This window comes from Mytilus trossulus, chromosome 4 (genome assembly GCF_036588685.1).
Source record: "Mytilus trossulus isolate FHL-02 chromosome 4, PNRI_Mtr1.1.1.hap1, whole genome shotgun sequence".
In the NCBI taxonomy this organism is placed as follows: domain Eukaryota; kingdom Metazoa; phylum Mollusca; class Bivalvia; order Mytilida; family Mytilidae; genus Mytilus; species Mytilus trossulus.
Window position 1 is genome coordinate 40,911,976 of NC_086376.1, and position 13,582 is coordinate 40,925,557.

The 13,582-nt window shown below is 31.3% G+C and overlaps 1 protein-coding gene across 2 annotated transcripts in view; it reads right to left on the reverse strand.

Moving 5' to 3' along the window:
- Positions 1-6,591: 6,591 nt before the first annotated feature.
- LOC134715300 (protein mono-ADP-ribosyltransferase PARP6-like) overlaps positions 6,592-13,582 on the reverse strand; it is a 42,807-nt gene continuing 35,816 nt past the window's right edge. For both annotated transcript variants that reach the window (XM_063577404.1, XM_063577405.1), the window contains exon 23: positions 6,592-7,526. The gene's annotated coding sequence lies outside the window, so the exon portion shown is untranslated. The remainder of the gene's footprint in view (positions 7,527-13,582) is intronic.

The window sequence follows — 13,582 nt, forward strand, 5'->3', positions numbered from 1 at the left end:
CCAAAAAAACAACAATAGAAAACGTACGATGAAAAAGAAAAAAAATCATGTACCCATCATATAGTGCAAAAGGGAGAGGAAATGTGTCGGAATGAAATCACACAGATTTTAAAGGAAATTATACAAATAACAGATGGAGAAATCATATATACCCGAAAAAATAAAATCCGTCTTGTAGATGGAAAATTCCATTCATATTTTTTTGATTGACAGTAAAATAACCAAAAGAACCCACACTGATGAAATTAATTGCAAGAATATTATTAGACGCTTATGTAACACCGTTTTATATGTACAGGTTTTTATCATGTAAATATAGATAATTTAAAATAAATCCACGCAACTTGGGTATAATAACCAGGACGTTAAACTTTTACCCTTTTCACCTTTTCGGAGATCAATAATGACGAACTATACGTGAAAGAAGTGAAAGTGAGAGCTACACGAGGACGTTGAACTATAAATAAAATGTTTATTACAGATGATTACCATGGACTGATCAATCTGATTATTCAGCAGAAAATAATCAATTTCCATTTCGCATATCATTGGTAAACATTAGCACCTAAGATACGCATGAAACATCACCGAATCATCAGAAACCATGAAATTAAAACAATTAATTGAATAATTTTCCCGAAAGTTATGTTTCATCGAATAAAATTAAATAAAAGATGGAAATATAATTAAAAATATTTCGGCTTTATATATATCTGAAAATAAAAATTTGAATACTCTGGGTTATATTTTTTGCAGATTTAATTTCATTTTCTCGTGATCATGTAGATTGTATATCACGAGGTAGTTAACATTAAATTGGCATTAACAATCGCTATAAAGAAATGCAAAAACATCTGTATTATTAAATTAGTGCCTTACTCAAATCCTTTCTGGTCCAGGAAAATTCCGAAAACCTTTATTTTTTGTATCGTTAAAATATGTAAACAATCTAAAAATCTAGAACTTCAGATGCGGATCAAGGATTTTGAAAGCGGAAAAGGGGGGGGGGGGGGGGGGGGGGGGGCAACTATACAAAGTATGAAATGAATCCAACATGTTAAAGGTCTACGCATTAACCATATAGATCTAGCTCAATAGGAGGGTGCACCCTGACACCCTATATCCGCATTTGAAGAATAACTAATATTTCCGAGATACTCAAGCTGAGTCTGTGTAAAGAACTGATGATTCAACTATTTCCAGACCACTTAAGAGTTTCAATGGTTTTATGTCTTTAGCTTTCCACCTTTTTGTTTCGAGTGCGTATCTTTTCAAAAGATTTAAATGATCTGAACAGATATGGGTATACGTCGAGACAAAAATCAAAATTGTTTCACATTTTATGTCATGGTCTTTTTATAGCTGATTAGATATGCAGTATCAGATTTTTTCATTGTTGAAGGCCGAACGGTGACCTGTTACTGGTTATATTTGTTTAAAGTCTCAATCTATGATTTGGGTATAAAGTAGTCCGAGATTACTCTGACGTCCAACGGCTGTTTTGGACGGCCCCAGCTTGTCTGGCAAAGCAGCCGTTGGACGTCAGAGTAATCTCGGACTAGGTATAAAGAAAGGAGTAATTACCTATATCCACGTCATTTGAACTCGGGTGGATAGTTGTCCCATTGACAATCATACCCTATAATATCTATACTTATTTTTGTATTAAAAAGACACATATACGTATCTCATTTGTATTTTCAGAAAAGTAGGTCAATATAAGAGTTTCCAACAATAGACAAGTGTTTGTTCAAAAAGAGCCCCGATGTCGAGAAAAAAAAACTGAGCCTATAAAAGATCTACTAGTAATACTATAAAGATCTATAAAATTAACATAGTTTGTGAAAAAAGGGGATCAATACGGCAGTATTAGTAGGACTGCATATCATACATTTAGCACAATCAAAAGAGGGTTGCTCCCACAAATATGCCTATGGTATACAGCACGCATGTAGTACTGCAAATTCTAGACACGGGCGATTGTTTGTATTTTCAATGTGTGATGTTTAATTTCTCAGCCACAGGCCGGAATGTGGCGTTAGCAGTTGTCATGAATCATACTTCCAGAATAAATCTGTTTGTGGTAAATTTTTGACAAACTTATGATATCAATATCCCTCATTGGTACATTTATTTTAGTAAAGGAAATTTTACTTTTATTGAAACCTGAAACGTTATACATGAAAGCGTTTGATGCATTTTGTTATGTTTAATAAAACATGCAATGAATGAAATTTAAGTTGTAAGCTAACTATATATATTATAGCTAAAGTATACATTTAGATATTTTAGGGATATTTAGCCAATGTAGCATCTTCAGTCAGCCTTTTAGTGATGCATGTATAAGGAGGTTAGATGTCCCTTGGTCGGTATGAATATCCACATAGGAGCGGATCCAGCCAAAATATAGATAAAGAGGGGGGGCGTTTCCAACTGTATGTCCCCATTCAAATGTATTGATTGTCCAAAAAGGGGGAGGTCCAACCCCCGGACCGCTAATGCGGCACAGTTAAAAACTCTGTCAAATGGTAGATTAAATATGGTTTTAGAAGCTTGCTAAACCTCTCACTTGTATAGACATACTTATTAATAAATAACGCTAAATGTTTGAAGAAGGTTCTGTTCACCCATAGAATGTAAAATATATAACTGCCATGATCCACACTGTATAACCACTATTTCTGCCATGTCAAATTACCCAAATTTATTACGATATTACAATTGATTAATTGCTGCTGGTCACCTGTTTCACATTGGAATCACTTGTGTTACCAAATAAACCTTTTGTGGTCAACAAGTGGTCAGTAAGTCAATGGAAAGGTTATCTCCGGCCAGCGAACTGTATAAATAGTCACCTACGGACACCTGTAAAAATCAGGTATTTCTTGAGGTGTGTTAATTAAAAGACGTCTGAAATTTAAATCAAAAAGAAAATTGTTTTGCTAGCAGCTGGTTGGTAGATCTTGACGACAATACCTATATTGCTTCTCATAAAATATAGATTTTTGATTATATAGTGGCAGCAAGAGAAATAATTTTCTCTCCTACTTTAAAACCTTTCAACCGGATTTGTCTATATACCAACCATGTATTTCCAAATCATTTTTGTTAATATGCTTTTCAATATTTTCTAATACATGTACATCGTATTCTATAAATAGTTTTTTAACCTTGGTGAACTATGATAAGACAACACATTGTTACTATGTATATCTCCAGGATATCAAAAGGTTAATTGACCCTGGCAGATGTTAGGCAAAAAGTTAACCCTTACTGTAGTGAATCAGAGGTAATCAACATGTATGAGTTACGATGCATAGATATGACAAACTTGTACATTTGGCATATTTGTGTATGTGACATGATACAGGAATTGGACCCTCAACAAATTAACTGTCAATAAAACGTATGGTCACTTGATCCAGTCTTTACATGACAGTCATTGAACTTTTCCAACTGGTTCTTAAAAGTTATATAGTGAGCTCTCAACCCTAACCTACCAGCGGTTGTTAATAGGGATATCATTACCTCTTTCTATGAGCTCTGAAATCCTACCTTCCACACCATATGTGATATTGATTACCTTACTGCATATCACTTTAATTTTGAAAATGCATATACTGTCCGATTTATAGATTGATGTGACTTGTATCTCTTACTTGCTTTCATCTATAGATACTCCTTTCTATAAATCCATTTGACAAAGGTACTGATTGTGAAAAATGTTAGTTTAACATGCAATGTATTTAATGTCTAAGAAATCAATCTTTCCCCCTCCACTGCAGTATATTTGATCAATGTTTGCTTTTTTGTTGTTGTCTCTCGGTTATCATTATTATTATATCATATTTCACATGTTTATTTATGACAGGTTTTAAAATATTAATCAATTCTATGGTTTAATTATTGTAGCCTTTTATTAACAAATTCATTATGTATGTATATTACAAATAACAGTAAATCAGTCAGAAAACAAAACAAAATGCATATAAAACATATAATAATTTGATCTAAAAAAATAAACAAAATAAAGATAAATAGCTTATAAAACAAATTATGAAATATGAATACAATTATTTCCTTATTATAAAACTGATCTTTCATAATTCATAATCTCTTATCAAAAACAACTTCTGTTAATCTTTTCCTGAAATTGCACAATTCTAGATAGAGATCACATCTAAAACTAGTTGCTTGATGTGTGGTGTAATAAGGACTGTTAGTGCACATGTATCACAAATGTCCTCACTATACATATCAAAGTGTAAATTATATATGAACATGATCTTCTAATGATAGTGGTTAACTTATAACTATATTATGCTGACGATGACAAATTTAGTGTTGAAAAATGTACAGTGGCAAACATTACATGCACAAGAACGTGTTTATGAGAAATGAAATATGAACTCTGTGTTGAACTAGTCCAAGACTGTTGCTTTTTAATATGCTATTCAAAATATATTTACTTCAGTCTTCAATAAGTATCTTTCCCTCACCTTGCACCTGAAAACCAGTTCAATAGTTTGAAAATGGATATCACAAGTTTTCTAATGTCTAATAAACTTAATGAGGTCAAAAGGTCATTCAAAATATAATGGAGTTGAACATAGTTATGCATACCAATATTTTCAAGAAGTTCACCCTGTATATGAATGTAACAATTCTGTTTAAAATATCTAAATTTTGTCAATTCAAAACTTTACTTTAACAACCTTATATAGGAATTTGAAATTTCAAAGACTATATATAATACTTAAACATAACCATTCCAAATTATATCACCAGAAAAAAACCCAACCTATTTGAACAGTTTGTCAACTGCCTACAATGATATCAAAAGAAGGTCAACCACATTCACACTTATGATCTCACATTTTTTAAACCGAATACCAGCTCAATATCGGTCAGAAATGAATACATAACAATGTGAAAGCTGGTATTGTTCTAATGGCCACAATTAACACAACCTGTCTATGAGTCACTTTATGAAGGTTTTTTAGTGAATGACCTGACCACTTTAATTCATTAAGAGAATGTATAAAGTTCAAGAGGGAAATAGGACCATGTAATACATGTGGCTCTGTTCACAGACATTTAAAGTTTTGACAAGGTGTTTGTACTCTAATTTACCTTAAGTAAAATTAAAAGTTACAAGGTACAAAACATCACAATCTCAAATGATTATAAATTAATGGTCCCTCTTTTATTTTGATTAGTTCAAACAACATAACACTAATATGATCCAAAGAAATATGAAGTTGTTGGTTGAACTGTTAACAGAGATCTACAAAATTATATGATCAACTGTTAACAAGAGATCAAAATAATTTAATGACGGACTGTTGATAGAGATCTACACAATTATATGCTCAACTGTTAACAGAGATCTACACAATAATATGGTCAACTGTTAACAAGAGATCCAAATAATTTAATGACGGACTGTTAACAGAGATCTACACAATTATATGCTCAACTGTTAACAGAGATCTACACAATAATATGTTCAACTGTTAACAAGAGATCCAAATAATTTATTGACCGACTGTTAACAGAGATCTACACAATAGTATGCTCAACTGTCAACAGAGATCAACACACTTATATGATCAATTGTTAACAGAGATCCAAGAAACATACAACCTACCAAATTGTATAACTATAGAATATAAAGGAACTGCTTCAAAAATGAAAATCCATTTTTATAAACAAAAGTGCTTAAAAGCTATTGCACACTTTAAGAAAATTATGCCTAAAAAATAAAAAAAATACATTTCTTAAAAATAATAAATAACTTAATTAACCAGTTGAGAAAAATGTGAAATGAATAGTAAAGTATTTACCAGAAATCACATTTCCTTTCCATTATTCATATATTTAAATTTTCTGAATTTGCATAAATTTATTTCTTATTTCTGTCAATAATTGCAATAATACATGCATGATTTCTGAATTCATAATATTATATATGTCTAAATGTGGTAAAGTCAACAGTATTATTTATAGGGTAAAAAAGTATATTATGACTTTGGTTCTCTGATTATCATCATCGATAGAAAAAATAAGATTCTGTGGAACCAGCATCACATGCAGTTAGCTTAAAACTATCTCTTGATAAATGTTAGGTTTTTTTACACATCAAGTAAATAAAATCAAGAAATCTTCCACAGCAATAGAGACATAGTACATCTTGCCTTGAAGTCATAAAACTTTCGAGTCAGTATTTTGTACTCATACTCCAAAATCAACAAATCAAACTGTTGGATTTCATGTTTCAAGCATAATTTTTGTGACCTCAACCCATCTTTTCTTATCAAAATTAAAGCTCCTTTTAGGATTTTTGTTTTTATTTCTATAGTCAGGAATGTCATCATAAATCACAGGGGGAGGTTTAGTATAAACCATTATTTGGCTCCTAGAGTCGAAAAAATATAGAAGTATTCATCAATCCTTGAAAAATTTAGTCTTATGAGTCCAAAAATGTCGTTTTTGATGTCTCAATTATGTCATAAATATATAAATAACTATGCATTTGACAAAAAAAATTGCAGTACCTTGCATCTAGCAAGTTGTTTTTTTAAAGGGGACAGGGTGGGGTGCTCATATCTAAATTCCTTGTATCTCAGAGTGCAATTTTACATTTTCTCCTTAATCTGTAAAGTCTGAAGCCGAAGGAATATACAAGGCAAGCTATTTATGTTAACACATTTGTCAATAAACTATTAATGTTACTATCCTTATGTTCTAGTTCTATTATATGTGGTCATGTTGGTAAATCAACAAAAAAGAAAAACATTTGAAGGTTTCTGACTGAATTCATGCAAAGTCTTTGGAAAGTGAAAGATCAAATTTGCAAGAAAAGCAAGAAATTATCAAACACTTTTCTTTGAACCATTTAAGGTAAAAATGAGTCAAACATTATCTCCCTCACAATTTTGTTTTTGTATTTAGAGTTTTCTGTCAAACAATTTTTATGATTCATATCTGAATTTGGATTTTTTTTTGGGTTACAATATTGAATCATTGGTCTTCAATGAAAATTTGACAATAGTTTTGGTCAAGTCTGTATATAAAAAGTTGCTACAACTGAAATGTTGGTGCATAGTTTATGAAAGACATCATCATAAACCAAAAGAGTCTTTCAGGAAACCTTTAAAAACACATATATTTTGTTTTGCTTGGCCTTTTGTATATATCCTCATGGAGGAAGAAGGAAAAAAGTAACAAGCTTGTAACAATATTGTCAATCTCTACTTGAATTTCTATTCATGCAAGAGTAGTTTTACTGTGACAGCACTTCTTGTGAATCATTACAGAGACATTTCCTGCATACATTAATACATTAAAATGAAACAATAATCCTGGTTTATTTGATTCACTGCTTTTGTCATATTCTCTAAATTTGGCCTTGAAATCTGGTGCGACCTCATCACAAAACAATCATTAATAGCAACACCATAATGATGAATTTCTGCCAGCAGAGTACGTTGTATCACTTAAACACCAAACGTCCATTTTTAAACCTAGAAAATAATGAAAAACATCATGAAATAAAAGATTTAATGACAATCTGTTCAATTATATGTAATTTAAAACTTAAATTTGCATTAAAATGTATCGACAGATAGTTTTAGTGTGATAAGTGGTGACTTTAATATCCTAAAGACTTTTACATAGGTTCAATGGCTGGTGTAAACATAAAATTAGATGTTGTATGCCAATGAGACAACTATCCAACAGAGAACATAATTATAAGTCAAGTAATAATATGTATTTACAAATCCTATCAGGAAAAAACATACATTGATGTATGCAGGGGGGTCCAGCCATTTTAAAAAGGGGATTCCCAACCCAGGATAGAAGGGTGTTTCAACTACCCGGTATATGTCCACATTCAAATGCATTGATTGACAAAAAAAAATCCAACTCCTGGACCACCCCCCTAGGATCTGCCACTGGTATGTGGCAAACAAACAGGACACAACAACAGGATAAAGAAGGCTGCATATCAAAGAAATTGCATAGTTATTAATAAAATTAGGAGCTTTTGAATAATTAGGGCCTCATTTTTACAACTTTTATGATCGCTGCATAGAAAAAAACCACATTGACTTCTAATTTCCATATTTGCTGATATTTCATTTTATGTCACTGACATTATCCATACATCACCAGTCATGTTTCAGACCCTGCAGCAATGTGTTATTTAGATGAACAAAACTGCTATAATCCCAATGACTCATTCTCATTCTCATCCAACAGGCCCTGACAGAGATATTTAACTGAAGTCAAAGTCCAATATTATTTTCAAAATTATAACTAGACCTTCGAGCAAACTGCAAACTAGTAAATAATCAAATTTCATGCATATTACCCTTAAATACTCTCCACTGTAAACCTCTAGTCCAATACCCAAAACTAGTAAAATGCTATTCCGACTAGTAATGTTTTGCAAAATTCATTGGTGGATCCAGGGGGGGAGGGGGTTTGGAACCCCCCTTTTTTGGCCGATCAATGCATTTGAATGGGGATATTAAGTTGGAATCCCTCTTTTTAAAATGGCTGGATCCATGCCTGTAAATTAACACATTAGACAAATGTTGGAATATTGGTCTCTAGACTTATATGACTAATAGTTTGAAAAGATTTTGGTGTTGAATAGACTATAAAGATGCTTAACACTTCTCAAGTAAGCATTTCTTGCTCTCGGACAGATGCCCAACATATTAATATTGGTAATTGTTATAATGCTGTATTATAATCTTAACAACATTACTAATTATTTCTTTATTTCAAATCTAAAACTTAATGTTGTCCTTTGAAATAAACTATAACCTTTTTCTGAACATTTAAAATCGTCTGTGTTTAACAATACATTACAAGGATATTACTAAGTGGGAAATTTTGCCTGGGGTTTATTTTCACTAATTTCATGAATAAGATAAAATCATAAAAAAAAGTGTTCCTCCAATATAATATATCTATTGGGCAGATAAGATTACCAGGAAAAGATAAACACGAACAATAAAACCTCGCAAACAGGATTCATACGTGCCAACTGTCACTATTTGCTAGGGATTTCCGCCATGGAGGCTCCAAAAGAGAAATTTTGTCCACAATTTTAAACAAAACAATTAATTTTTCAATGACATTTAGCTTATGAAAGTATGAAGAAGTAAAAAAACAACATTAAAATGTATTTGATTCTATGACAGCCATCTTGAACGCAAAACCCCCATGGGCATTTTGAAAAGTTGGCAGGTATGAGGATTGGCCTTTTATAAAATCATGAAATTCAATTTCTGTGAAAATAAATCATTTTACAGTATGGGAGTAAATAGAGATATATGTTCATCACAACCACAGCAACCTAACAATACAATAAAAAAGACAAAACATTGTAAGGGGTCATATCTTAAACCAATAGACAAGCATATATAATTCGGTATTAGACCTTTCAAAAATGCTGAAATACATGTACCATTAACCAGTAAGATGTCTGACGTATCATTTTATGCCATTTTTGGACAATCATGCCTCTTAAAATTTATCTTTGAAACTTGCCACTTCCCTAAAAGTCAACAATTTTGTAATGAAATCTATAAGTTTCTTTCTGCAAAGAATGGAAACCGGGAATGTGTCCAAGAGACAAAAATCTGACAAAAGTGCAGAAAACAGTCCAAGGCCACCAATGGGTCTAAGATGAATTAACCCTACAAGAAAATTACCCACTGAAGTAGGCTTCAGTGGGCCCCTAAACAATAATGCAAAATAGATCAGCGAAAATGAACACCATGCATGCTAAACTTCCAAACAGTATTTAGGATTTATATTATTATTTACATATACAAATCTATTAACTTTAAAATATAAGTCCTGTTGATAATTATACGAGAAAAACAATGAAAACCTGTGAAAACAAACTGTAACCTTTCTCTTAATATTTAAAAAAATAGTTGTGTTAGATAAAACATTGGACAAGGTTATGCAGCGTATATAAAACTTTGAAACATTATATAACCTTTGGACTGCTGAAAATACCATTACCCTAAGCAACAAATTAAAAATAATTGAACTTGAACTTGGTAAAATGCATAATGTTACTACTAATTGAACTTAGTAATGTAAATGTCCAGTAAAGTGTACAGTAATATGACTGATGTCAATGTCCACTATAAAGATATGAACAGTGACCTTGTTTAAATCAGTGAACGGGTAAGCTTATATAATTACAACTAATCCTCTTTTGATGTATTGAAATGCGGAATCAGGACAATATTCTAACATAGATTTCTAAAGGAACACGTCAAAGTTTTTTCCTGTTTTTTTATCTTTTAAGACACCCAGATTGACTTAAAACAATTTCTATTTTTGATTTTGATTTTCTAAAAGATTGATATCCTGTACTTTTGAAAAACGATAAAAAGCTAGAAATCGAATAAAACTTTTAGGAAAACAATTAAACATTAAAAAAAAATTATACAATAATTTGCATAATGTTTAAGAATTATGATAATTAAAATAAAAATAATTTCTTTTTGCAAAACGATTTTCTCCCAACACTGAAATCATTTGAAAAAGATTCAAAGAAAAATGTTTAATGTAACGTTACTCTTATCAACGGGATCATGGCACTTATTAAAACACCATTATTTAATATACGATTTAAATGTAACAACCAGTAATCAAAAATAAATGTTTGTTTATTATTCAAAACATTTACAATCACTTCAAATTAAAGTTCATTCAGGTTCATTCTTCATTAGCCTTTAGTACCTAATATCTACCTTTAAGCTGCAAGGTTTATAAGCAAACACAATGTTGATTATGCTAAGCTAGCCATAATACAACTTGGTTATGTAACTTTATAGGATTAATAAAAAGAGTTTATTGCAGGGAAAGGTGTATCAGTAAGCCTAGAGCTAGATTATAGGTCAAGTACAAATTACACTTATCTAGTACATGTAGTAAACAACATAAGTCAAAATTCAACATATCTAAGAGAAGAATAGTTGTTTACAAACAACAAACAAATGTATATTTTATTGTTTAATAAACAGATTTGTGTGACAAAATTAACATAATACTGTGGAATTTATTATTATTGGTTGAAAACCATTTTTTGTTGTTTTGTGGGTATGTACAGATGAACAACTAAAAATATTCTCTATTAGCTATAGTTTGTATGCAGAATTTTGCAGAACCACCAATTATCAAATATCCACAGAAATGCAAGTTTTCCTCAGTCCACGAAATCTACAGTAGATGACTGAAATAATCATAGCAACAACAAAACAAGAATGTGTCCCTAGTACATGGATGCCCCATCTGCATTATCATTTTCAGTGGACCATGAAAATGGGGTAAAAACTTCCACTTCATCAAAAACTACCTCTACCAAAAACTTTAACCTTGAAACGGGACAGACGAACAGACGAACAGACCAGAAAACATGTGTTGATGCCCTCACACCTTTACAATGGAAAAATCAAACAAACTATGGTACATAATGCTCATAAACGGGACATACAAATGTGGCTAAAAAAACTCAAAGAGAAGCTATAGTATAAAAGTAAAACAATTTATTTGTATAACAGACCCCCTGTTTTCAGTTCTATGATGCCTCTTTGATAAGTGTCTTAAGCTTTCTACTTCTTTTAACTTTACAGACTGTTATGCAAGATCACTGAAGCATATCTCTCACTTTGAAATATGTTTACAAGTGTTTGTGTATTGGGTCATATTTATTTACAACCCAAGGTAAAAGAATTTACAAATTTCCTGTAAAGTTTTACAATCGTTTGTTTCAATACACTTAGTCATCTGACTAAAAATAACACTTTTATTTCCAGGTAACATGTACAACATATATATACTATTACATGTGATAGTATTTTGGTGGGTTTTAAAAGTACAACAGATTTACCTGAAGAATATTTGATTAAATAGAATTTGGAGAAAGAATCATAAAATGAATAAAAGGAAATATGACGCCTACATCAATGACAAAGCAACTCAATGCCACAAAAAACCAAAAGATGTTTTGAAGATATGGTATGATGGAAAATAAGACAACTGTTCAGTAGAATTTAAATGACGTGGATATATATTAGAAATTATAGGTCAAAGTACGGCTTAAACATTGAGAAAAAATCCATACCTATAGTCTGCTATAAAAGGCCCATATATGAAAAATAACAAGCAATTCAAACCAGAAACTAAAGGGCCCATTTTTTTTTTTTACAAAAAACAAATATGACATTCATGAACCAATGACAATCATTTCATTACTCTACTTTGGACAGGTACATAAAGAATTAGACAGGGTTAAATATGTTTGTGAGTGCCCAGCCCCACCCTAACCTATATTCCTATAGCTATGCCATTTTCAAAATGCTCCAAAAGACAGACATTTGATTCTATTATAATAGTACCTAAACATCTTTGCTTCAGTCATAAAGTAAACAAGGAGAACACATTGAAGTTTGATACAATCTATGCAAGCATGCATACATGTTGTAAGAAAAACAATCCTAGGGGGCGTATAAAAACAATAGTGCAAAAGAGAAATACTTATACATTTGAACATAAACAACATATAAGATAACATAATACAACAAAATAAGATTTCCTGAGATAATTGTACTATTGTTGAACTAGGATGTAAAACTTGTAAACTGCAACTGACATATTGATATAGAAAGCTTGTAATAGATTCTCTTAAGAATATCTACAAAATCACACTGATCAAAAACATGTATGCACAAAATTACTTTACCTCCAAATAAGGTAGTGTTTTTTCTTGAAACTTTACTGATTGGGAGTGATTTCCAAGACTTTCTTTGATGTGCACATCAAAAGGGTAATTATATTTATATTAATTTAAATGCATACCACTCATTATTCAAGCTACCTTTTCATTGAAATGTTTACTTCTAATGTGCACTTTTAGATCTAATTGTTCTGAAGACCCAAAACATAAAATAGTATGATGAAAGACACTGATGGAGTTTATTGCATCATTTCTGTTGTTCCCTCATATAGTAAAATGTATCGTGACAAAAAATACAGACAAATTGAATAGTATTAGAGGGTGGTAAAGGGGGGTACTTGCACGAAAAAAACGTGAAATAAGACATAATTTTTGTAATGAACGTTGCACGAAAAATAAATACTTTGATGTGAACCTTTTGTGACTAAGTCATGTACTGTCTCCTTGTATATCATCATGGCATTAACTCTCTGTTTAACTTGATATTCCCGATTTAGTATACATATTTATGATACAATTGGTTTATAGCTTAAAAAAAATATTTCTTGACGATCCCTGCCAAGTGTTTGAATTTTATTTGAAAAATATAGAGTACGCAAAATAAGCATTTGAAAATCACGATGCACGTACAATCAAATAAGCAGAACACGTTAAACGAGGCACATGTCTTGCACGACTGAACATCAAATAAAACAGTAAAAACACATTGAACGAGAAATAAAAAACGGCGATCACGTTGCACGAAAAATAACCCTTTATCACCCTGGTATTAATCTCAACAGGGGACAGTCTAAAAGATTTGAAGCT